This window comes from Microcebus murinus, chromosome X (assembly GCF_040939455.1).
Source record: "Microcebus murinus isolate Inina chromosome X, M.murinus_Inina_mat1.0, whole genome shotgun sequence".
In the NCBI taxonomy this organism is placed as follows: domain Eukaryota; kingdom Metazoa; phylum Chordata; class Mammalia; order Primates; family Cheirogaleidae; genus Microcebus; species Microcebus murinus.
Window position 1 is genome coordinate 16,539,828 of NC_134136.1, and position 26,732 is coordinate 16,566,559.

Here is a 26,732-nt window from a genome sequence, read left to right on the forward strand (position 1 = left end):
AGGTCAGAATCTCATTTTGGAAGCATTTGGATACCTTCATTATTTTATTGCAATGGAATTAAATTCTAATTCTTATAATATTAGACGTGCTCTCTGCCTGCCAAAGGCGGATCCATTCCAGCTTCATCCCAGAATTTTTACTCTATCCTTCTCTAAATAGCTTACCACTGAAAGGCAATGCTGAGAATCCAGTTTAGCTGGGCTTCAGTGTTTTCAGCAGAAGTACAACCACCTTAGCAAAATGAATGTGCTGGCAGACTCCAGGCATTATCGACAAGAGCTAAAGAAAAGAGGTAGAACAAGGAGCAGGCCAAAAAGGAAAGATGACTGTGAAGTGCAATGTTCTCTCCTATCTACTACTTTATTTTTTAAACCCATGATAATTGTGACTTGGCCTTGATAATAAGACCCTTCAATTCTCTTTTGGAAGTAGATAGGATTATAACTATCAACTTACATGAATGGATGGATGGGTAAATAAATATGATTTGATTTAAGTGCAGAAAAGTAAGGGGCAATTAAAAGATAGTCTTAGGAGCCACAGATTTCCAAACTAACTCAGCAGTTAAAGTCAATATAATGTGATAGGTAGATTGGCAGCTGCCTTACATCTCTTCTAGGTTTCTAGAAGTTTAAGCATGGTACGGTTTTATTTTGCAGGAAGGGGAATTAAAGAGGGAAATGATTGAATCAAATTTTTATGAGATTTACTCTGACTTTACCAGTGTAGATATTGTCATCTAAAATTACAGTGTTCATGTTGAGTTATAGAGTGAGAATTGCTTTTCAACCAGTGTTCACAGTGGTACTTTCTTTCTATATAGCCTGAATGCAATTTACTGAGGAAACAATGGAAAATGCACATTTGCTGGATTTACAGGAACTGGAAGCAACCCATAGATAAGATTAAAATTAACACCAAGCAAAGAATAATAATGGCAGTAAGAATAGTTGCCAGTTACTGTGTACTAAGTACCTCTCATTATGAATTCATTTCATTTTTTATCAAAATCCTGAGAAAAGTAATCTTCCAAAACTCTCATTTTACAGATCAGGAAACAGAGGCACAGGGTGGTTCATCTTTGTTCATAATCACAAAGCTAATAAACTGCAGACCTAAGTTTCAATCTCGTGTCTGGTTAAGTCCAAAGTATTTGCTCCTTCCACACGCTACCTCCTCTACAATGCTGTTTGGTAATGGGAATTTGACTTTATCAATCCCCTAGAATAAAAAAATGTTAAAATTAGGACAAAGTGAGAAAACTGATGATTAATTTTCTAATCTTTACTCATAATGCCTTTCAAATCAGAGTCTTGCTCTGTCACCTGGGCTAGAGTGTTGTGGCATCAGCCTAGCTCACAGAAACCTCAAACTCCTGGGCTCAAGTGATCCTGCAGCCTAAGCCTCACAAGTACCTAGGACTATAGGCACATGCCCCATGCTTAGCTAATTTTGTTCTATTTTTCGCTCTTGCTCAGGCTGGTCTCAAACTCCTGACCTCAAGTGATCTTTCCACCTTGGCCTCCCAGAATGTTAGGATTACAGGTGTGAGCAAACACACCCAGCCCCTGGCTATCAAATCTTAAAGTGTCTTAGAAATGACTCATATTCAACCAGAAGCCTTTTATAATTCAATATTGTTATAAAGGAATGTTTTATATAGATAAAAATTAGTGAGAACTCATGCAGCAGTTTCTGTCATGTTTGTCTCAGGGATATCAATTTCAGAAAAAGACTTTCTACAAAATTTCTGTTTCTCCTTTATACCAATACATTATAAAACATTTTGAGATATATACTGGTGGCCTAATTTCTAACTCGCTAAATATTTAATAATTTTTCTGGCTAGATATAACCTGGCCTAACTCCAGATATGCATTATTGTGATAAAAGCAAGTATTAGGTTACCATCTGTGTATGATGTTATACTTGGTGCTATAGAAGTAGAGTGACAGTAGTCACTATCCTTGACCATGCAGAGATTCTAATCTAATTATCCTTATTTTGATGTAATGAAGGAAGCACACTTGAAATAGTATGATTATAATTATTGTTTTTTGGTTTTTTTTTAATTTCTTTCTTTTTTTTTTTTTTTTTTGGTAGAGACGGGGTCTCACTCAGGCTGGTTTCGAACTCCTGACCTTGAGCAATCCGCCCGTCTCGGCCTCCCAAAGTGCTAGGATTACAGGCGTGAGCCACCACGCCCGGCTATAATTATTGTTGTTATGTAGATTTATATGAAGTACCTGAGGTTTTTCAAAGTCTGGATAAATGAAATCCCTGCTTTAATGGAAAATAATAAACTACAGTTTAAGTGAACATTCATAAATGGAAATATTTTTAAAGAATTATAGATATTAATTTATTTTGTAATCTAGGGACTAGTATGTCTTTGATGCACTCTGGGTCTCCTATCTCAGGATTTAAACTGAAATCAAAGACTGGGCTTGATTTTTCTTTTTTTGACTTTCATCCACTTTTTTGCCTTCCAAGAAGGCAAGGAAATAGATAATCTTGACAAGATAGATCACAGTTAATAGCATTTAGGGTCTGATTACTAGTTATGGGCATGTTCTTCCAGAATGTTTATCACTCAAGTAGAACTGGAAAATTATATATTTAACCTTTAAAAAAAGCTAGATCTTGGAAAACTGCTGACACTATTTACAAGGTAGGTACCGGATCTAATCAAGCAAAGTCAGTCAATTTGATAATAATAATTGAGTTGTGAAGTATCATGAGAAATACACATTGAATGTTTTCATTATTTAAATGGTGACAGAGAAGTGAGCATTAGATTATGATACAGCTATTTTCAGCTTTGTTACACATAATTCCAATGGTACATATAGAAGTGACTAGCAAATAATAGACATTCCATAAGGGGCAAGTGTGTGAATAAAGTGAGCATTGTGGTTAGTGACCATTTTTTAGCCATTCCATGAAAGATTAATCATTGAATATGATTCTCAACAAAGTTCTATTTTCATATTTATTAATCATCCACAATATTCCAACAGTGAAAAACGCAATATGTTGGTACTCTGAGGAGGGAATATAAAAATCGGTAGATTTCAGGAAAACACAAGATTTCAAAAGCTTGTGATGTAGATAGGAGAGGAGATAACAAAATTAATCAATATATAAATGACTGTAGTCTGAGATGGAATGTGATAAAAGCAGGAAGAGAAACCAATTCTTTTGAGAATATAGAGAAAGAAGAAACTTTTTCTAATAATGTCAAAAAGGAAATCAAGTGTAGGCTGTAGCATTTGAACCAGTATTTGAAGGATATGAAAGTGAAAATCCTAAAATGGATGGCTTTGAATGAAGTATTAAACAGCCTGTACTTTTCCCCTGACAGTTGTCTACAAATAGTGGTTCTCAGAGGTCTCAGGCCATCTCTAGGAGTTGAGTAAGAGTTGAGGATATGGCTTGAAGAAACTTTATGTTTGATGACTAGAAAGTTTTGATTAATTACATTCTTAGGTTAGCTATAAAGCTCCTATTGTTTACAATCTTATTGACAAATATTTCCAAAATCAAATTTTAGAGTTCTAAGTAACTTGAGATAGTTAAATCCAAAGCCTTCATACTATAGATGATGCTTGAAGGATGAGAAATTGGCTTGTTGTCACACACCTAGGTAATGAAAGAGATATTGATTCATAGTCCCAGGATATTTCTGCGGTAACATTATTCCTCCATTTTAATTGCTTTTCTAGTATAGTCTAAACTACATAATGGATGTTTTTCCTTGATATTGAATCTCAATCAATAACTCTAGAGATAGAGCTACAGCTGATAAAGAAGATTGTACTTAATTTGGCCTGACCAAAGTTCTGTTTACGAGATACGTACCAGGCCTCAGGTCATACCTGAACTGACCTCCAGATCTAATCTGGGCATTACTATTTTGACTCTAACTCTGATAGGTATTCTTGATATTATCCTCTTTCTCTTCAATTAAGTGAGGAAACAAATGTTTCACTTGGAGTTATGAAATTGTGTCCAATTAATCAAGCCTTAAAAATCATTCTAGATCCACAAATATTCCAAATAAATTCTAAATATGAATTAGAATTGCCTATCATTTTTATGTATAACTTCAATGGCTTAAGTTCCAGCTCAGAAATAAAGTTGAGTGAATATTTTCTATCCCTCTATTATAAGCAGCGTTTGTAAGGCACAATTTGAAATATAAATAAATGATGTCTCGTCATTCCATGTATTTGTGGTCATATGAACATTTTATCTGAGAGGACAATTTTTGGCTCTGATAAACCATCCTCAAAATAATCTATGTAACCAGAAACTTAAAAAACACTAAACTTTTTTTAAGTTCAGAAGAAGCATGCTTTTGTTCTTATTTAGTTAGTTAGTTTAAATTGACACAAATAATTATATATATTTATGGGATGCAGAGTGATGTTGTGATACATATAATGTATAGCGATCAGATCTGAGTAATTAGCATATCCATCATCTCAGACATTTATCATTTTATTGTGTTGTGAACTTTCAATATGTTCTAATTTAAATGCCATATTGTAGCAGCATTGCTATTCAATTTCATCATTCTTATTAGTTGTTAAATCCCCAGAAGTCAAAGTATGACAGCTATAAAAAGATATCAAATATTCCATTAAAATTTTGCTGTTGGTATTAATATGTTTTCCTATTTGTCATTTTAAAGGGATGATATTTCATTTTTTGGCGCATTACTTGTAAATTCTTTTTCCAACCCCTTACTACCCATTGACTCTTTGACTCTTACCCTTTAATTGTGAAAGTCTTGGCTTTTATTTGTGATTGGTTTTATCAAAATATGGATTTAAACATTTTCTTTTTCACACTTGAACTTAACAGTAGAATGTGTAATAATGTAACATTTTTTCCAGAAGATATGAGAATCAACCATTGTGCATTTTGCTCTTCACAAAAAAAATCAAGAAGAGTAGTTACAGAGCACTTACTCCCTGACTTAAGGAAATTTCCAAATCTGTTGACCACATCTTGAATAAACAGGACACTGACCTAAAAGTACAGAAAATCTGTATTTAATTGACATGTTTGCATGTGTGTGCAAAGAAATTTTCCTTCTGGGATTTTTACATCTCCTCATGTTTTACTTAAATTTATATTTTTGGATGATTCTGTAACAGCAGAGGCAAAATAGGATGAAAATAGAGTTAATAACATTAGGCTTAAAAAGTAAAAGCAAACAGAATATTCTTAGGCAAGAACAGTACTTTCTCTTTGAAGACAGACCTATAGTTTCTTTGATTCGAAGTTTTGTTTAATAGCTTCTATAATGGCTGCACCATGACTCTGCATCAAGATTTCACCATGAATAACAACCTGTTCGTGTTTCATTTAGCTCCAAATGAGAAATTCTGTCTTTTATTGTTTTAGGAAATTAGTCTGTGTACTATTGCTCCTGGAGCTTTATAATTAATCACTAAAGGTTATAGCTGTGGAGAGTTTGTGGGAAATAGATGCCTGAATGATTATAATTGTAGCTGTCAAATCAGAAATATAGTTATACAACAGCAGGCTCTTTTTAAAAAAAATATAACAAAGACTTCCAGGGTTGCCCATTTACTTCTAGAAATAAATGGAGCATTATTTAACTGCATTGCTTATTTCAGGAAGAATTGTGCACAGTGAAATTCTCTGGAGAATCAAAGATGATAACCATGTAAATCCTTATCCTTTGAGTACAAGCTTGTTCTGCATTTTGTGTTGGTTTAGCTTCTGTGGAACAGATGTTGAATATTTTACCTTTTAGAAAATATAGTTGATAGTGGAAAGAACTAGAGTATATATGGTTGATTAACTTGTAAAGTGGAATTAAAAAATCCCAAGATTACCTTCTTTCTTCATGTTATCCAAACACTTCATTAGATATGGAGGAAGATGTTTCTAGAGAATCAAGCAAAGCATGCTTGTTGGTATTAGATTCTGATACCAAGAACTGTTTTTAGAAGGTTTTTCCTCATAGAACTGTGAACTTTTACTACATTGTCCATCTTTCTTCTGTACCTATGGCCCCTTTAATAGGAATGTAAGCCAGGAGAACCTACTGTATTTTTCAAGACTCTTCTAAAAACTTATTCCAAAAGTAAGCAACTCTCACTACTGGGGAGTCGTTTATTGTGCATACTCTTAATATCTCATGTAGTGGATTAAGGACTTCTTGTTTTATCAATGTCATTAAGGTTATTTTTCATAAAAGCACCTCAGAGTTTAGCTTAAGCATTTTCTCTTCTTCCCAATGAATAGCTTGCAATGATGTGATCTGATCTTACAGATCTTATTAGCCAACCTGTAATCAATTCTGGTCTTCCTAATCCTGCATCTTTGTTCTGCCTCCAACTTGGCTTTTAATGGAACAAAGGGCAGAACTTCATTTTGAGAGAAGATCTAGCCTGTATTGAATCTACTGTATTGGCTCCTCTATTGTTTTCTCGGTTTCTGTACATTAATGCTAAATACTTAGCTCTGCTACAGTTTTGTTCTATGATTTCCAACAAGTCTCCTCCTCTCTTTGTGCCTCAGTTACAATGAAAGAGTTTGGGATAATAATTTTGCCTTTGGATTCTAATCTTCATTTTTATGATTCCTGAACATAGTTAGTCCATTCCTTCTTCTGTTTGTACTATTTCCTCTTAATGGGTACTCTCCTGAATCTGATACTATGTAATCTGATAGTATGTAATCTATACTATTAATTTCTTATTGAATCTTCCACTTAGTGATTCACTTCAGGTTCTAAACCCACCTCAGAAGTTTTATTTTCATCACATGATCAAAAGGTTTGTCATGTAATCAAAATATCCCTCTGTCCTTCTTCAGGGCACTGATAGAAATGTTTTGCCTGCTTTTGGTACCTGGAAGATATTGTTGTATTATTGCCTTAAATTAGCATTGATTCATGGGTGACCACTCTTTGAGTGTCCATCTCCTGCTCCTGGTAACTCTCTCCAGGTATGTGAACCACCTGGATTTTCACAGTTTACTGATGAGCCAATTGTTTAGACTGGTCTTAACAACCTTGACAAAGTCAAACTAAATTACATCTATTGTTTCCCCTCTACCTCTCAGGCTATCATTCTGTCACAGAAAGAGATATTCACCTGACAAGACTTACTCTTTAGGAAGCCATGCTGGGTGTTACCCAGCATACTGTTCTGTTCAAGGTATTTACACATTGATTTGCAGTATTTTCTAGGACACACATGTTATATTTACAAATTAAATACAAACAAATGAAAAATAACAAAAAGAGAAAATGTAAGCAATAGTTCTTAAACTGGGTCAAGAAATATAGAATGTTAATTTTTTTCTCTAAAACATTTGAGGAAATTATTGTAAATCAGTTCTCATATCTAAGTTAATAAGGAAATTGTGTATGTAAATGGAGTTTACAATAAATAACTATTGTTATATTTTATCATTAAAATGTCTATTCATGAATTAATTGGAGCTTGACAAAAATTCAATGCTAATGATTTCAAAGGCTGATTTACAGAATATATTGATTTTGAATATCTGTCTACATCTTAAGAGTATGTATGCATCTAAAAGTTAAAATAATGTTTGTTGTCATGATTGTTTCTATTTCCTTTAAAAGACAATTTTAGAAAGCATATAATTTTATATAGAGTTGGGCCAATTAAATATTCACTCACATTTAATGGATTTTGCTGGGAAAATATGATTGAGGAATTAATGAAATGTGGCTCATAAGATCACTATTTTATTGTATAACCCAATATTACTATATTAAAGACAGAAACAGGAGTTTGTAGGGATTATCTCTGAAGGAATGTGTGGACTCAATGGTTCACTTATTAGAGGCTGCTATCATGGGAGAGCTCTCAAATCTCCGGTAGGGATGTTTTCCAGGAAGGCTCCCCAGTATCTCAATATCTGTGGGCTTTCCTGTATCTTGAAAGACAAGATAAGGCAAATATGTCCCACAGGATGGGAGCTGGAGACAATGAGTGCACTTTGCCCACAGATGAGCCCCAGTGGTTATAAACAACCTGTTTTGTAGAGATGGGTTTCCTGCTGTCTTCCGTCCGTCTACCTTTAAGTCCACCATAACTAATCAAAAAAATATAGAGCTACTATACCTCTTTTGTTTTACCTTTGTTAATTGACAACTACTTCTTAGAACTTAGAAGTTAGCATCTGAAAGACTTTATACCTGTTTGTTCACCGGGATAGATTAGAAGCCCCTTGAGAGGACTTTTGACCCCAACCCACTACCTGTATCCCCTAGCAACAGCATTCCCTTATATGCAAATATGTTACCCTGACAACTGGTAATTGATGTCTGTGATTATAAAAACCTTTATGAATCTAACCATATTGCTGGCATTTATGGAGATATACCAGTCTTCTGAGTACCCCACTGTGTTATATCTGATCTTTATATATATATATATATATATAAAACTATAAACTACACCTTAGTCTCTGTGTATTCTTTTATTTCTCTCTGTTGCCTATCAATTTCCTTATCCTCTGTGGCAACCCCTATCTTAGGGACTTGGCTCCATGGGGAGAAGTAGCTAATCTCCTTGTGGGCCTGCCTCAAATACTCTCCCCGACACGATTTCACTTTATAATGGACATATTAATATAAGGACTTGGAAATAATCACTGTTTTTTCTAAACTCTAATTCTCTATGGTTCTATGATACTTAGATATACACAGTCACAGATATGGTCTGTGTATACAATGAACCTAGTGTATGCACTGACCCCAAGTTCAATAAATATTTGTGCCCTTATTGGAAAGTTTGAAAGTTCTGTAGCATCCAAAGCAAAAATTTTGTAAGAGCTTTGTTGAGGTATAATTCACATACCATAAAATTCACCCCTTTAAGTTGTACTATTCAGTGATCTTAGTATATTCACAGAATTATGCGACTATTACTATTATCTGATTTTCCTTTATTACCTCATTATCTAGTTCCAGATATTTTTGTCACACCAAGAAGAAATCTGTACCCATTAGGACTCCCTATTTCCTCTAAACCCCCCTGGAAACTACTCCTCTACTAATGCGTTCCACTGTCTCTATGGATTTACCTATTCTGGATAATTCATATAAATAGAATCATATAATATGTGACCTCTTGTGTCTAGCTCCTTTCACTTGGCATGTTTTCAAGATTCATCCATGTTTTAGCACATATCAGAACTTTCTTTGAATGCCTGAATAATATTCTGTTTTATGAATATGACACATTTTGTTTAATCATTTATCTGTTGATGGCCATTTGGGTTATTTCCACTTTTTGGCTATTATAAATAATGCTAGTATCAATATCCATGTGCAGGTATTTATATAGACATATATTTTCATTTCTCTTGGGTATATACCTAAGAATGGAACTTCTGGGTCAAATGATAACTCTGTTTTTAACACTTTGAGGAAGTGCCAAACAGTTTTCCAAAGTGGCTGCAACATTTTACATTTCCAAAGTAAATTTTATGAAATATATATTCACAGATTGATTTAAAAAATTATATTTTGATTCGCCATGCATTTCCTGAATACTCTGCACTCTATGATTGTTATGCAAATTTCATAATATTTCAATATTATGGTTCCCCCATTTAGTGGCAAGCTGATCCTGCCAAGTAGCAATAACTCCAGTGCTCCCAGGAATATTAAGAGCAAAGGTTGTGACTTTAAAGAAAATCTAAGAAGTGAAATATGATAGTTTGGTTAATGTTGGGTGAGAGGAATTGACCTTTGACTTTTCTAAAATTTATATTAATAGTATATCGATATAGAGTAGGAAAATAAATCAGACCACAAATCAGACATCATAGCAGTATTACCATCAAAACCAATGCTTTTATAGACAGTTCTCCTAGAATTAGCCTAGTATTCTAAACCCTTGGCTACTGGTCACATATGGGGGTAAGATTCTTCGGATTCAAAGGGAAGAAAGGTAGGCAGAAAAGAGTGGTAAGGCATTACTAGCTGGGATAAAGGCCTGCTATTTGACTCCAAAGGGCGGAGGGTTGTATAAGTTTTTCCTGCTTAAATAGCATTAACAGAGGCACCAGGAAAGAAGAACAAATAAATCCTGGGGAGGTTGTCACTGGGTGAACTGTCTTAAGGTATACCCTTATGAGTTCTGGTAAGTCCTTAAGGAAGTTATACCTTCCTAGATTTATTTTTCTTTCCTGGATCACCATGGAAATTTGGCCTGAATATTAAACCTTAAAACAGTTAAATAAGAGCCCTTCCAAAGGAATTATGATACCAAAACTGTATATACACATATTTATATTTATGTATCACCCATATATATTTTTATTTGTATAAAAATCTATTATGCTAATATGCAAAAGGATAGAGATTACATATAAGATAAATATTTATTTATCAAAAATACTCTCAAGCCAGGGCAACATAGCAAGACTCCCATCTCTAAAAAAAAAAAAAAAAAAAAAATTAAAAATGAGCCAGGTATAGTGGTGTATACCTGTAGTCCCAGCTACTCAGAAGGCTGAGACAGGAGAATCATTTGATCCCAGGAGTTTGAGGCTGCAGTAATCATCATGAGCTATGATCATGCCACTGCATTCCAGCCTGGGTGTCAGAGCAAGATCCTATCTCAAAAAAAATACTCTCAATATATTTCTGCTTAAATTGTGTTAATAATATTGTAGTAAAATATAAAGCGAAGAGAAAAGACAAAACCTGATTACACACAGTTGGAATCAGTAGCTCTTTAGTAATAAAAGAAGACTATAACTAGAGAAACTTTCAAGAAACCACTATTAAAGCCATTGATTCTCAAGGTAAGAACTCAATATAGAAACTTCATATAGGCACTCACTGTAGAAGATACATATTTCACTCATGTGTGAGGTTTGGTTTTTGACTTATTGAAGGAAGTTGTTTGGGTGTAGATTCTCAAAGAGTATGTTTCCTTTAGCAAAAGTAGGTGCATTTATTCAAGTAATATAAGACACTTCCTCAGAACTGGCCTTATCTGACAATTTCATGGACTTTGGGAAATCATAGTGTTTTGCCATTCCCAACTCTCCTAGGACATGCCTAATGCAAAGTATAAAATTCATTTTAAAGCTCCTCAGGGTATAGCAAATTTTACACTTATCAGTTGTTTATATGTTAGTGTGAATGATAATTTGAGAGCACATGCTGAGGAGATGGGGGGCTCCCTGGGCAAAGCCTAAGAGACAGAGATTGTGAACAACCAGGAGAAAAGGTAACTGCCCAAACACAGACTCTGCCTGTTTCAAATTTTACCTCATTTTTTTTAATGAATCTGCAACATTTTCTAAGGAATAGTATTTCTTAATTTTATTGAAGATGCCAGATATCTCTAGCTGGGTCATGAATGGTTTGTTACAAGTGCCTCCTCTAGGTGATCAGCACAGGATCCTAATAGTTATCTTAAATGGCTTACAGAAATTTGCAAAGAAACCTCCAGAAACCCCAAGGATTTATTTGCATCTAAATAATTTTTAAACAGGAGGCAAAGTTTTTTTCTGGAGATGCTCAAGGTTTACATTTTATTGAGCAGCAGCATCTATGAAAAATATATACTGTATTATAAAACTAGAACACAAGTGCTCTTCCCTTAGAATTTCTGCCTTTTATACTGCTGAGACATAATCAGTGGAGCATCAGTACATTGTACTGGAGACAGTACCTGCTCTAATAAAAGAATGAGCAAAGAACAAAGCATTTGTTTTCCTTGTGTAGACTATGAAGTTAATATGCATGATTTAGTAGATGTGTTTTTGCTTTCCCAAGAGAGATATCAAGCAGTAGTAAATATTTCAATGATATTTCTTTAGAAAGTCCAAATGTTTTGAATGAAGACCTTTATTTGGTGGGCAGTGATTAAGGAAATCAAGGGAATAGGGAAATGTGTCATATTGTAAGATTTTATTGTTGTTGTACCTTTTCTCTGACTATACCTGCCATGGAGTTGTCTCATAAATGCAAACATCCTTCACAATCTATTTAAAAACCACAAATACACCACTCAGAGGAATATTTAAGAAACCATCAGGAGGGGAAAAACTCATTGGTTTAATGGAATGCTGTCAAGGAAAATCAACATCATGAATGACACTGGGGCAGAATTGATACTTTTGCACTGACATGTTAAAAGAAAAGCCCATGCATTATTTAGAAAACCCAGAAATCTGTCAGCTGTATGATTGCCGAGTTAGCAGAAGCAGGAGGATGCTGCTCAAGTTGAAAAGAAATGCGTAGGCACAGATCCATATTGTAACCTTTCATGTTAGACACCCACGGTGAATACTCAGCTATTACGTGGTCAGCATTTTTGAGATTTTCTTTTTTAAAATTTGCAAGTGCTTTCAAAGGCAAAAGAGGTAGGTGTTTTATTCTAAAATAAGCAAAATGTCTTGGCTGTTATTTTAGTGTTAGAGTAAAGATGACAAGACCAAAGAACGATTGTTTTTCATCATTTTGAATATTGTTCAGGTTTCACAGGAGTGTTTTGGGGTTGTTAATGTAGGTATTATTTTTACACATTCATCCCATGAACAAAGTATTTTCTTAACCATTTTCCTTTCAACAAACATAAGGAAATACTTTGTTTTAGTGATTTAACCACACTAGTATACCATTTATAAACATGGAATGGTGTTATTCTCTACTGATATAAAAATGAGTATATCTGCATTTTTAACAATTCTATTGATTACACAAGGGCAATATCTCTCTAGTACCATCATGCCAAAATATAGTTCTTGACTTCCTTATGCCTTTGTATTACTCCTTTGAGGCAAGTAAGAAGTCAATACTCTTCCTGTTATCATAGAAGACACAAGAGAGGCACAAACAAATCCATTGCCTTCCTGGTTACTCATTCTAACAAGAGAAAAATAGTGGTAATAGAGCCATGATCTTGTATTTTCAGGCTAATGATCCTAGTGTGTTTTCTACTTTACTGTTGTGTCCCAACATTTCTTTGTAAGCTGCTGTGCATTTATAAGTCTTTAATTGTTTCTAAGCCAGAAAATACAACGACAATCTTCTATCACATATTAGATGCTAATTTATAGCCAATGTAGAAAAAAAATCACACCCAGCCAATCAAGGTTAGTGGCATAGAATTGAAAAATAAGATTTTTTGGTGTCATCTATACTTTAGAAACATCTGTCCAAATAAATTGCAAAAGTTGAATTGCTGATGAAGAGAGTCCAATTTAAAATTACATCTTACTTTATTAGAAAACTATAAACCTGATATAATTTTCATTGGAAATAATGAATAGGAACAATTTGTAGAACACACATTATTAGCTGATTTCTGCATCCCTAGGTTTTCTATGGAGAGAGATGTACATCATTTGGCATATAGATGGTTAAACTTTCTTCGTGTAAGTTCCGGTGGATTTTGTATTACATATGGGATTTCTTTGGGAGGAACGTCAATTTATACTTGTTTTATTTTCAGAAAACTCATTGTAATCACCATTATATGCTGTTTCTATTGACAAAATCACAATGAGGGAAAATGCACGGAGCTAAATTATTATTTTAAGTCTACCAGTGGAATGATATGAGATCTAAATTATAACTTTTGCCTATCTCCTTTGCTTCTTGATGATATTTTCCAACTCTATCCTTTCCTTTTCCTCTCCAACAACCTCTTTTTATCCTCTTCTGGGCTATGTCTACCTGTGGACTTACTAGCTAGGTATATTAAGAAATTAATAAAGACATTTCATATACTGCAGTGATGTTTTTGGAGGTGTGTGTGTGTGTCAGTGAGAGAGAAAAAAAACACACACAACTTGAAGTGGAAATGCAGGTTTACTTGCATGAACATCTATACAGTCATATTCCCTCCTAGAAAAAGTCTTTCTGTCTTTCTGATTATTTCCCTCTTTGCATAGTATCATTGTCATAGTTATTTATGAAAATTCATTTGGCATACACTGTACTTTATTACATAGTTGTGTTGATTGTAGATAACTAGATCACATGTAATCAGGCTGAAGTCCTGCTCTCAAGCAAGAAATAGAGATTTCCAGGATGGCTTGAGAATAAGGAAAACTATGAGAGGATGAAATAAGAGAGTACCTTTGAGATTAAATTGGGAATTCACAGGGAAGCATGCCTATATTATATGTTAGTAGATCTGGGTATAGAACCACCTCTGCCAAGGAGCAACTGGGAAACTTTAAGAGAGTCTCTTTCTATACTTGATCCATTACAGTTAAGGGCAGTCTAACTGTGGCGATTCTCCCTTTGTGCATAGGCTAAGTGGTTATCCTTATTGCTCTAATTCCTGAATGGTAAAAGAGAGATGTGGTATACATAGGTAAGGTGGCCATTTAGTTCAGGGACTGCCTCTAAATAAATTTTAGGAAATTGATAATCCAGATATGGTTTTATTGTCAATTCTCTGTTTTCTTCCAGAATTCTAGAGTAACTAGAATATATTTTCTTTATACACATTAGAACATATTGAATTGCTATTTAATGCATCTCAGCAATATATGATAAAGAAAGTGGCCCTGGTCCTAACTCCTTTGACCCCACAATAAAAGGATAAAGGCATTAATGTAATATATTGGAGTTGTCATTATTCTTGAAAGATTTAAAACCCAAATAAGAAGGTTTCTCTCTCCTTTGCCTGTAGGACCAGATCAATTATATTTAGATTTTATTATTATTCTTTAGTTTAAAATACCTTGGGTCTCCATGGACTGTATGGCTTAAAATACTATGAAAGGGGACACTTAAAGCTTTTTTGGATTAACTTTTCATAAGACAAGTTGTAACAAAATAAAGTACAAGAGATTGTGTTCTTCAAACATTCAGCAGTGCTTCAGGGTGTAGTCTTCCCTGGATGCATTAACATTAATGAGAACTGCATGCATTCATTGAAGGAAAATATGTACTTCTTAGTTTGTATTTCAGCCATTTAGGGATATTACATGATCTACTTTACTTGATTTATTATCTGTTACCTTCATTGTAATCTAAGAACTAGCACTGTGTTTTAATAGCAGAAAAAACAGCTTTGTCTCATTGAATCAAAATTACCCACTTGCATGCATTTTCATGTGAAAGGTTTGTTTTAGCAAATTTACTTTGAAGTATAAGGAACTTGTTTTTTGTAGAGCACAAAGAAATATCTCCATGCATCTGCCAAGCAATAGCGAAGAAATTCTTTAGTTTCTTATTATTTTTACTGTAAGAATTAAATGCAACACAACAAAAGCTAATGACAAAAGGCAAGTAACACGGTCTAAACAGTTTAGAATGAAGAATTTTCATGTCTTTCACTGTTGATAATCTACAAATTTATAGTTTTTTAGTACAAAGTTCTAAATCCTCAAAGCTTGAAAAACAGAGGTGCAGCATGAACTAATCTTCATTTTTTCCCTATCTTCTTACAGCAGCACTAATGGAAATGTATTTTGTTTAATGACTCTGAAATCCTGTTTGTAATTAGATGTGGGAATTGGTCTTACTTTGTAACAGATGATACTGGAATAATAATATGAGAGATGCTACACTGAGACCACTATCCTCCTAAATCTATATCATTTTTCATTTTATTGACTGGAGATACGTGCAAGGAACAAAGAAATTGATTTTAAAAAGGAGGAAAATAGGATCTAATAAAAGCTTCCAATCCAAATATTTTAGGGTTATTTTTAATATATTGCAGTGGAGAAAGGAAAGAACATGCATCTTGTTTTTAATTTTAGGAAACAAGAGTTTTAGATTTGTTGCTTTGTTCCTGATAATGATCTTTCAATGTTATTGTGAAGACTAGGTAAAAAAGTTTAATTAAGTGACAGAGATGATATCATTGAAGCATGTATTATATGTTGGTATGATTATACAAAGTAATTAATATCATCTTTTAGAGAACAATTTTATATACAAAGAATTTAAAGAGTTGACAGACTGAATGCAACAGCTGTTCTGTACATTACGTTCTTCATTGTAAGTAAATGCTACTGTCACAAATCATTCTGGTCACTAAGGATTTAGTAATGTTTGGCAGTCTTAGATTTGTTTTTTCCATTTAATGATAATAGACTCCTGGGGCCACAAAAAGTTGACTACAAAAAAATTATATGCATTATGATTAAGTTTCATCTTCCCTTCAAAACACATGTGTTATTGCCATTGATGGCAGTAAAACTGCCTGGATGTACTGCACATTCTTGGTGGAGATTCTGATTATACACATTTACTAGTATAAAATGATCAATTTAAGTGTTATTGCATTTCTTTGCTTTCAATTCATGTATTAGATCCCTCTTAATAGGTGCAAGACTTGCCAAAAAATAAATACATTATTTGTTGGTCATTTCTTTAGAAATTCACATTTGCTTAGCAATTTAGTTTACAAAGCAGTTTCACATTAATGAATTTATTTTGATTATTATGAAAATCCCATAAGATAAAGTAGAGCAAGTATTATCATGAATCCTCTTTGGTAGTAGAAGAAACTAAGGCCCAGAGAGGCTCACAGATTTAGTGAAGCTCAAACAGTATATGGTCAAATACACAAATTTTAACTCCAAAGCTTACATTCTTTCATTGCAAAATAACTGACTGTGAATAAAATAAATTGAGAAAATGTATGGTTCCATCAATGTGTGAGTTAAAAGATTTTGGTGACATTGTAATGGGTAAGAACACTATGTAATTATAATGGATATTTTTCCACACATGGGTTCATGACTCTGTTTAAGCAATGGCATAGATTTCAATTTGATGATGGCAAACAGATTGTTTCATTTGCCATGATAACTAGCATTACCTTTAAAAAATTAAACATAGGACCACCTCAGGGTTCTCTACCTTATCCTTGCAAAAGAAATCAAAGATCATATCAGTGACAAGCAACAGTTATAAAATCCTTGTTTCTTAAGATTAAAAACAAGGAATGTGCACTTTACTTCCCCTGTTGCAGTATATTGCAAACACCAAAATATTTGTTTTGGAGGTTTTCATTAGATATTCTTCTCCTACTTATTAAAATCAATTTCTTTGTTCTTTGTATACATCATCTGTTAGCTATATGGGTTAATAAAATGATATTTGAGCTCAAATGTGCAAAACAATTTTAGGAAAGTCTAGCTGCTTCATTAGAAAATACTAGAACGCTCCTTATACTTATGCAACAATATGATAATTGTCTGGTTTTCATGCTTATATTCATTAGTCTAGAATAGTATCTTACATAAAATTGGCATGATAAATACATAAAGAATAGATCAAATATGTCAACCTTAACAGATGTTCCTGGCACAGAGTAGGTACTCAATAAATATTTGATGAATGCTTATTGTATAGTGTACCATTACATTTTATACATTATGCAAAAGTCCTATGGATTATTGTATTGTAGGACATCCTATAACTACTGTAGTTCTAGCTCTGTCTTCATCATCAACAAAGACTGTTTTGCCAATAAAAACAAAGAATAGTATTTCTCTGTGAAGTCCAAAATAAATAGATAAATGAGAATTTTATTACAAACATTGTTTCTCTTTTAAACAGCCTACTGGAAAGTGTACTCAGAAGAAATCTGAAAAAAAGTAGAATGCTTATAATGAAAAAATATGTCATAAGTTTCAACTTACAAACTTTGAAGGAAAACATTAAATTTGTTGTTGTCACTTGATATTGCAAAGTCAGTCACAGCAGTTCCTATCAATGGACAATTTTGGATAACTTCCAACTTGAAAGATAAGCTTTGTCTGAGTGAAGAGAGCATTAGTATAGGGTAATTTAGGTATTAGGCATAGCAACTAACATAAATTGGTGATCATAGAGAGTTTAGGTGATCATGCAGAATTTGGAGCAAATTCAAACAACTGAGAGCACTAGAGTGTAAGATGTTTTGATGGGCTGCTCATAGCATGTGTCAGGGTAGATTGAAGAGGGTTGTGATGGGTGTTTGGTCAGTAGATATAAAGCTAGAAGGAATTGTAACAACATACACCAAACCAATAGGGCCTAGATATCCCACAAACAAGTCAAGCAATGTTTGAAATTGGGTATTTGGAAATCTTTGAAAAGCCATGATACCGAATGTAAAAAAAAGATTCAAGTAAAATAAAATCCAGTAAAGATGGACTAGAATGATCAATATAATAAATAATGAGAAAAATACACATAAACAAGCATAGGCATTCCTACATTATTCACCCATTTGTGGAAGCACTCAGAGAATCTCATCATGTCTGAGTTGAATTCAATTATACAAACTATACTGAAGTAGGATAGTCTGAAAGAGGGAAACAATATAAATTATAAATGAAACAGCCCTAAAACTATGATACTAAAGAGGAATAAGGATAAGATTGTGCACTTAGGGATCTAAAACTTTATTATAAATACAGAATTGTAGAGACAGATTGTTATACACAGATTGCCAAAAACACCCTAAAATAAATAACAAACTACTTGATTTGTCCCCATTCATTTATATATCCATCCAATCTACCTATGCTGCTGTTCTTTAATTCATATATTTTTTTTAACTGTAAAGATTTTATTGCAGGAATATGTATATTTCTTTTTTATATATCAGCATATTATGGGGGTACAAATATTTAGGTTACGTATATTGCCCTTTACCCCCTTCCCCCCAGAGTCAGAGCTTTAAGTGTGTCCATTCCCCAGACTGTGCGCATTTCACTCATTATGTATGAATATACTCAACCCCTCCTCCTCCCTCCTATCTGCCTGGTGCCCGATAAATGTTATTCCTTTATGTCCACTTAGGTGTTGATCAGTTAACACCAATTTGCTGGTGAGTACATGTGGTGTTTATTTTTCCATTCTTGGGATACTTCACTTAGTAGAATGCATTCCAGCTCTATCCAGGATAATACAAGAGGTGCTATATCACCATTGTTTCTTATAGCTGAATACTACTCCATGGTATACATATACCATATTTTATTAATCCACTCATGTATGGATGGGCACTTGGATTGTTTCCACATCTTTGCAATTGTGAATTGTGCTGCTATAAACATTCGAGTGCAGGTGTCCTTTTTGTTTTTTTGGAATGCCTTTTGTTCTTTGGGGTAGATGCCCAGTAATGGGATTGCTGGATCAAATGGTAGATCTTGTAACGCTTTAATGTGTCTGCATATTGGTTTCCACAGAGGTTGTGCTAGTTTGCAGTCCCACCAGCAATGTAGGAGTGTTTCTATCTCTTCACATCCATGTCAACATTTATTGTTTTGGGACTTTTTAATAAAGGCCATTCTCACTGGAGATAATAGATATCATATTGTGGTTTTTATTTGCATTTCTCTGATGATTAGAGATGTTGAGCATTTTTTCATGTTTGTTGGTCATTATTCTGTCTTCTTTTGGAAAGTTTCTGTTCATGTCCTTTGCCCACTTTTTGATAGGGTTGTTTGCTTTTTCCTTGCTGATTTTCCTGAGTTCTGAGTAGATTCTAGTTATCAGCCCTTTCCCAGAGATGCAGGGATAGTTCAACATATGTAAATCTATAAATGTAATTCACCATATAAACAAGCAAAAACAAAGACCATATGATCCTCTCAATAGATGCAGAGAAAGCACTTGACAAAATTCAACACCCATTTATGATAAGAACTCTTAACAAAATAGGCATAGATGGAGCTTACCTAAAAATGATACAAGCCATATATGACAAACCCACAACCAGCATCATACTGAATGAAGAAAAATTGAAAGCATTCCTACTTAGAACTGGAACAAGGCAAGGCTGGCCACTATCTCCACTTTTATTCAACATAGTGCTGTAAGTCCTAGCTATAGCAATCAGGCAAGAGAGCGGAATTAAGGGGGTCTAAATATATTAATGGATCAACACTTAAGTGGACATATAGGAATAACATTTATCGAGTGTCGGGTGGATGTGACAGGGGAGGGGGGCATGGGCAATATACGTAACCTTAACACTTGTACCACCAGAATATGCTGAAATAAAAAAGGGGGGGGGGTCCAAATGGGAGCAGAAGAGATCAAACTCTCACTCTTTGCCGATGATATAATATTATATCTAAAAAACTCCAAGGATTCAACCAAGAGACTCCTTGAATTGATAAATGAATTCAGTAAAGTCTCAGGATACAAAATCAATACACACAAATCAGAGGCATTCATATACACCAATAACAGTCAAAGTGAGAATCAAAGACTCAATTCCCTTCAAAATAGAAGCAAAGAAAATAAAGTACCTAGGAATATATTTAACTAAGGATGTAAAAGACCTCTACAGGGAGAACTATAAAATACTGAAGAAGGAAATAGTAGAGGATGTAAACAGGTAGAAGACCATACCATGCTCATGGGTTGGCAGAATCAACATGGTTAAAATGTCTATACTACCCAAAGTGATCTACAGAGTCATTTCAATCCCTATTAAAATACCATCATCATTTTTCACAGGTATAGAAAAAATAATTTCATACTTTGTATGGAACCAGAGAAGACCCTGTATAGCAAAAGCAGTCCTAGGCAATAAAAACAAGATGGGAATTATCAAAATATCAGACTTCAAAGTATACTACAAGGCTATAGTAATTAAAACAGCTTGGGACTGGCACAAGAACAGGGACATTGACCAGTGGAATAGGACAGAGAACCCAGGTATAAAACCATCTTCATATAGCAATCTAATCTTTGACAAAGCAGAGAAAAACATACTGGGAAACTGAATCCTTATTCAATAAATGGTGCTGGGAAAACTGGATAGCCACATGTAGAAGACTGAAACAGGATCCACACGTTTTACCTCTCACAAAAATCAACTCATGCTGGGTAACAGACTTAAACCTAAGATGTGAAACTATTAGAATTCTAGAGGAAAACATTGGAGGAAAACATTGAAAACACTATTCTGGACATTGGTCTAGGCAAAAAATTTATGAAGAAGACCCCAAAGGCAATCACAGCATCAACAAAAATAAATAAATGAGATCTGATCAAATTAAAAATCTTCTACACAGCCAAAGAAACTGTCATGAGAGCAAACAGACAACCTACAGAATGGGAGAAATTTTTTGCAAGCTACACATATATTCTTTTAATACACATTTATTGATGGCCTATTCTGCTATTGATGTTAAGGAGAATAAAACATAGTCCTTTCCATGAAGGTGCTCACAAAGCTCTTGTGAAAATAAAATGAAATAATAATGGATTTGAAAGTGCTTTCAAAAGGTAAGAATACTTTACAAATGCTAGGAATTTTTATTGCAAACTCCATGTATGTATGATGATAATTTCAAAAAGTGAGATAGAGTACACAGACAGTTCATTTGAGTGAATTAGGCTATGTGACCATCTTCTTTGTTAATATTTCAGGTAATTCTGGGAAATGTATTTGGGAGGGAAAGTGCTTAGCAATTTTTTTTGTATAATTGTAATAATAATATATTAAAGTTATATAGATTATACCGAACTTTTTTATTTCAAAGCCATTCTATTTTTATTATCTCATTATTTCATGTTGTGAAAATAAAATTATATACTGGATGTGAAAAATACTTTTAAATTCCAAAACCATTTATAAGGGGTGATGATATATTTTAAAAATGGAGATTGTTTTTCTCCTATGCTCATACGAGAGTTGCCTTCTTCATTCCTCCTGTGGAATCTAACCCAGTTCCAGAAGTAAGTTTGATCTCTATCCTGGCCCTGCATCCTAATGCAGATTCACACCTCTCCACCTGTCTTTTTTATTGATGAACAGAAACAAATTTTAGCAATACATTAATGGTTCAGGCACTAACTAGCAGTGTGACCTTGACTTTCATCTGCATAAATCTCAGTTTTCCCCATCTATAAAATGATCATGTTAAAAATTTCTTTCAGTTGAAATATAGTCTGTTACTATAAGTAATAATTAGAGTTTGTTGATTCTTTTTTCTTTTTTTTCTACATATTTGTTTATTTTTATTGTTAATTTTTTCAAGACATTTACATTATATTCAGTATATAATGTAACAGACTATAGAGGTTAAGATAGAACAAATAATGGATGCCCAACAAATTGCAGGCTAATTAAATCAAACTAAATATCACATATTGAATTTTGTTATTTATCTTTGGCTTGTAATATCCTGTATTATTTTTATTTCTATAAAGTTGAAAACAGCATATAAAAACACATACAAGTAAGAGAATTAAGGATAATAAGTAAGTGAGGTAAATAGTTGAAAAAGATGGACAATTATAAGCCAGCTGTGAGTTCTCTATAACACGAAGAATTAGGATGTGGACAATTTTATAGTGACCAAAATGACCAGCATATTTTAATTTATCCCTTAGTGAGGCTCCATTGTCTTTTCTACAGAGTCAGTGCTACATAACCATTTGGTGCAGTTATAATTGTTGGTGGCAGAAATAAATGGTATAGGGTGCTTTCAATAAGATATATTCACGATCCATATTCTTCACGTGTATTCACGGGCGTTGAATTGTTTCTTTTGTTTTAGTAACATAACAATTGAATCGCATTTGGTATAGTGACACAAACTCTGTTGTATCTACTATATGAATATGAAATTGACTGGATAAAGCTAGAAATAAATATAATTTTAGCATTCTGGTTCTCAGTGATCCTAATTGTATACATGTGGTACCCTCTATTCCAATTAGGATCAGCTATATTTCACTTTAGTTTGTTAAAATCCATGTAGCAAACTAAAAATAAAAGGTGTTAATTTGGTAATACCAATTTAACTAGTTTTAGTTCATTAACCTTGACATCAAAAGTGTTATAGAGGTAGAACCTTTGTATAATTTTGTTCCATCCAATATTCCCCAGAAATCCAAAGAATTGCTGCAACTCTCAGCTCTTTTCCTTGATTTTCTTTCTTCCCTTTGGCTACAGCCAAAATTAGACATTGGTGCATTTTTGCCTGTGTACTCAGGGAGCATTGTTTATTATTCTTGTCTGGAAATCACCTTTACAGACTCTCAAAACAGTAATCATTTGCCCCCACCTAGCCACAGTCTCTCATTTGACAACTTTGGAAGTCACAATTCATTGGGCTTTACTAGCTACTGAGCACAGGAAGTATGCAATGATTGAAACTTGAGAAACTGTAAATTTCCATGTATTCTACCAGGAAAGAAGGCTGTAAAGTCTCCACTGTTGAGCTTGTTCTATTTTGAATTGATTTTTATTACTGTATATATACAGTTGGTTTTGATCTTTTACAGCTGAATGGTCAAAAGAGCAGACTAGGATCATGTTCACTATAAATTGTGACTCAGGATCCACTCATTAAGATGTTGAACTTTTAAGGATAAATAACATCATTGTGAATAGAAGTCTTTTCCGTATCTAGTGTTTATCATTTCTGGCTTAATGAATGACTTTTGCACAAAGTACAAGTCAGTTACCCCTATGCATTTTTGTTGGTCATGTTTGAAAACTGATGAAAATATAGAATTTCTGCTTTATAAGGAAATGACAGCTATTTCAAGCTAGTTTTCTACTCTCCAGGAAATCTTGGCACATCATCTACTCTCCCATTAGTATTTGCTTAAAAGAAGTCTTGTCCAATGCTTTCATATAGCACATCCTAACATTAAATAATTTGATTCTTAGAACCAAATGGAGTAGCCAGAGACCATTGTGTGTATTTTTCCTTTTGCTATCTTTTTAACATATTTGAATTGAAGAAAACAATATGTAACATATGTATAAATTACAAGGTATAATAATATGAATATTAGTGAAACCACTACACAACTCAAGAACTGAAACATTATCTAAAGTTTGCATTTATTTATGTGCTCATCCCTTTTCCCATCCCTCTGTTTCTCCACCAAAGGTAAGTACTCTCCAGAATTTTGCCATTAAACACTTTTTTAAATTTATTTTTTCTTTCAGAATATTGCAGGAATATAAACACTTTGGTTACATATATTATCTTTGCACTGCCCAAGTCAGGACTACAAGCGTGCCCAACCCCCAGACATCATGAACTGTACTTATTAGGTGTGAATTTACCCATCCCCTCCTCCCCCACCTGCCTGCCCAAAATCCTATGAATGTTAATTCCGTATGTGCATGTAAGTGTTGATCAATTAGTACCAATTTAATGGTGAGTACATGTGGTGCTTGTTTTTCAATTATTGTGATATACACTGCTTAATTTTAAGGAAATATTTATTTATAGAAATAACGTACAGAATCATAGAATGCCTGAGCTGCAAGGCAGCTTTGAGATCATCCCACTCAACTCCATTATTTTACAAAAAAGTAAACTGAACCCCATAGGAGACAAAATGAAGATGTCTAGCTTTTCAGTGAGAAGTTGATCATTAATTGAGTAGTCAGAAGATTACTGAATATACTATGGGTCTACTGTCCATTCAGTGATAATTGCAACATAATAATTGATATTAAAATGCTTAATACAACTTAGTGCTATTGTTCTCAGGGTTCTTCTTTACTTAAAATTATAAAAATTGTATAAGAATATATTTACAGAAAATCTGCTTATCAACAAACTTGCCCATATAGTATATATCAGTCTCTGAATTATATTATAAATCCAGAGCCTCAGCCACATAAGTCTTTTAAGAGAAACATTGTATCCATACGAAGCGTAAAATTATTTTTTCTATATCTGTGAAGAATGCTCATGGGATTTTAATAGGTATTGCATTGAATCTGTAGATCAGTTTGGGTAGTATAGACATTTTGATGATATTGAGTCTGCCGATCCACGAGCATGGTATGGATTTCCATCTGTTTACATCCTCTGCTATTTCCTTCCTCAGTGTTTCATAGTTCTCCCTGTAGAGGTCTTTTACCTCTTTGGTTAAATATATTCCTAGGTACTTTAATTTCTTTGTTGCTATTGTGAAGGGAATTGAGTCTTTGATTTGGTTCTCAATTAGATTGTTGTTGGCGTATATGAATGCCTCTGATTTCTGTGTATTGATTTTGTATCCTGAGACTTGACTAAATTCATGGATCAGTTCCAGGAGTTTCTTGGTTGAATCCTTGGGGTTTTCTAGATACAATATCATATCATCAGCAAACAGTGAAAGTTTGATCTCTTGTGCCCCTATTTGGATACCTTTGATTCCATTTTCCTGTCTGATTGCTGTAGCCAAGACTTCCAGCACTATGTTGAACAGAAGTGGAGATAGTGGGCAGCCTTGTCTGGTTCCAGTTCTAAGTGGGAATGATTTCAATCTTTCCCCATTCAGTATGACGTTGGCTATGGGTCTGTCATATATGGCTTGTATCATTTTTAGGTATGTCCCTTCTATGCCTATTTTCTTAAGTGTTCTCCCACACCTTTCACCTCTCACAAAAACCAACTCACGCTGGATAACAGACTTAAACCTAAGATATGAAACTATTAGAACTCTAGAGGAAAAAGTTGGAAACACTCTCCTAGACATCGGCCTGGGCAAAGAGTTTATGAAGAGGTCCCCAAAGGCAATCACAGCAGCAACAAAAATAAATAAATGGGACATGATCAAACTACAAAGCTTCTGCACAGCCAAAGAAATAGTCATGAAAGTAAACAGACAACCTACAGAATGGGAGAAAATTTTTGCATCCTATGCATCCGATAAGGGACTGATAACTAGAATATACTTAGAACTCATGAAAATCAGGAAGAAAAAAATCAAATAACCCCATTAAAAAGTGGGCAAAGGACTTGAACAGAAAGTTTTCTAAAGAAGACAGAAGAATGGCCAACAAACATATGAAGAAATGCTCAACATCTCTAATCATCAGGGAAATGCAAATCAAAACCACAATGAGATATCACTTAACCCCAGTGAGAATGGCCTTTATCAAAAAATCTCCAAACAATAAATGCTGGCGTGGTTGCGGAGAGAGAGGAACACTCCTACACTGCTGGTGGGACTGCAAACTAGTTCAACCTCTGTGGAAAGCAATATGGAGATACCTTAAAGCGATACAAGTGAATCTACCATTTGATCCAGCAATCCCATTGCTGGGCATCTACCCAAAAGATCCAGTGACACTCTACAAAAAAGACACCTGCACTCGAATGTTTATAGCAGCACAATTCATAATTGCAAGGCTGTGGAAACAGCCCAAGTGCCCATCCATCCAAGAATGGATTAATAAAATGTGGTATATGTATACCATGGAGTACTATTCAGCTCTAAGAAACAATGGTGATATAGCACATCTTATATTTTCCTGGTTAGAGCTGGAACCCATACTACTAAGTGAAGTATCCCAAGAATGGAAAAACAAGCACCAGATATATTCTCCAGCAAACTGGTATTAACTGAGTAGCACCTAAGTGGACACATAGGTACTACAGTAATAGGGTATTGGGCAGGTGGGAGGGGGGAGGGGGGCGGGTATATACATACATAATGAGTGAGATGTGCACCATCTGGGGGATGGTCATGATGGAGACTCAGACTTTTGGGGGGAGGGGGGGAAATGGGCATTTATTGAAACCTTAAAATCTGTATCCCCATAATATGCCAAAATAAAAAAAAATTAAAAAAAGAGAGAAACATTGTAGTAAAAATTAATTTCTGATAAAAATATTAATCTCTCATTTTTTTTAGAATTTTATTGCTGCATGTATGTGTGCACATGTATGTGTGTATGTAATATTTTCAGACCAGCTAAGCATATAAATTTCCAAAACAGTCCTTAGAAATTGTAGCATATTA

At 34.0% G+C, this 26,732-nt stretch overlaps 1 protein-coding gene across 1 annotated transcript in view; it reads left to right on the forward strand.

Moving 5' to 3' along the window:
- The window catches only part of LOC105882300 (dachshund homolog 2), a 408,214-nt gene that overhangs the window by 227,806 nt on the left and 153,676 nt on the right, over positions 1 to 26,732 (forward strand). The window lies entirely within an intron of this gene.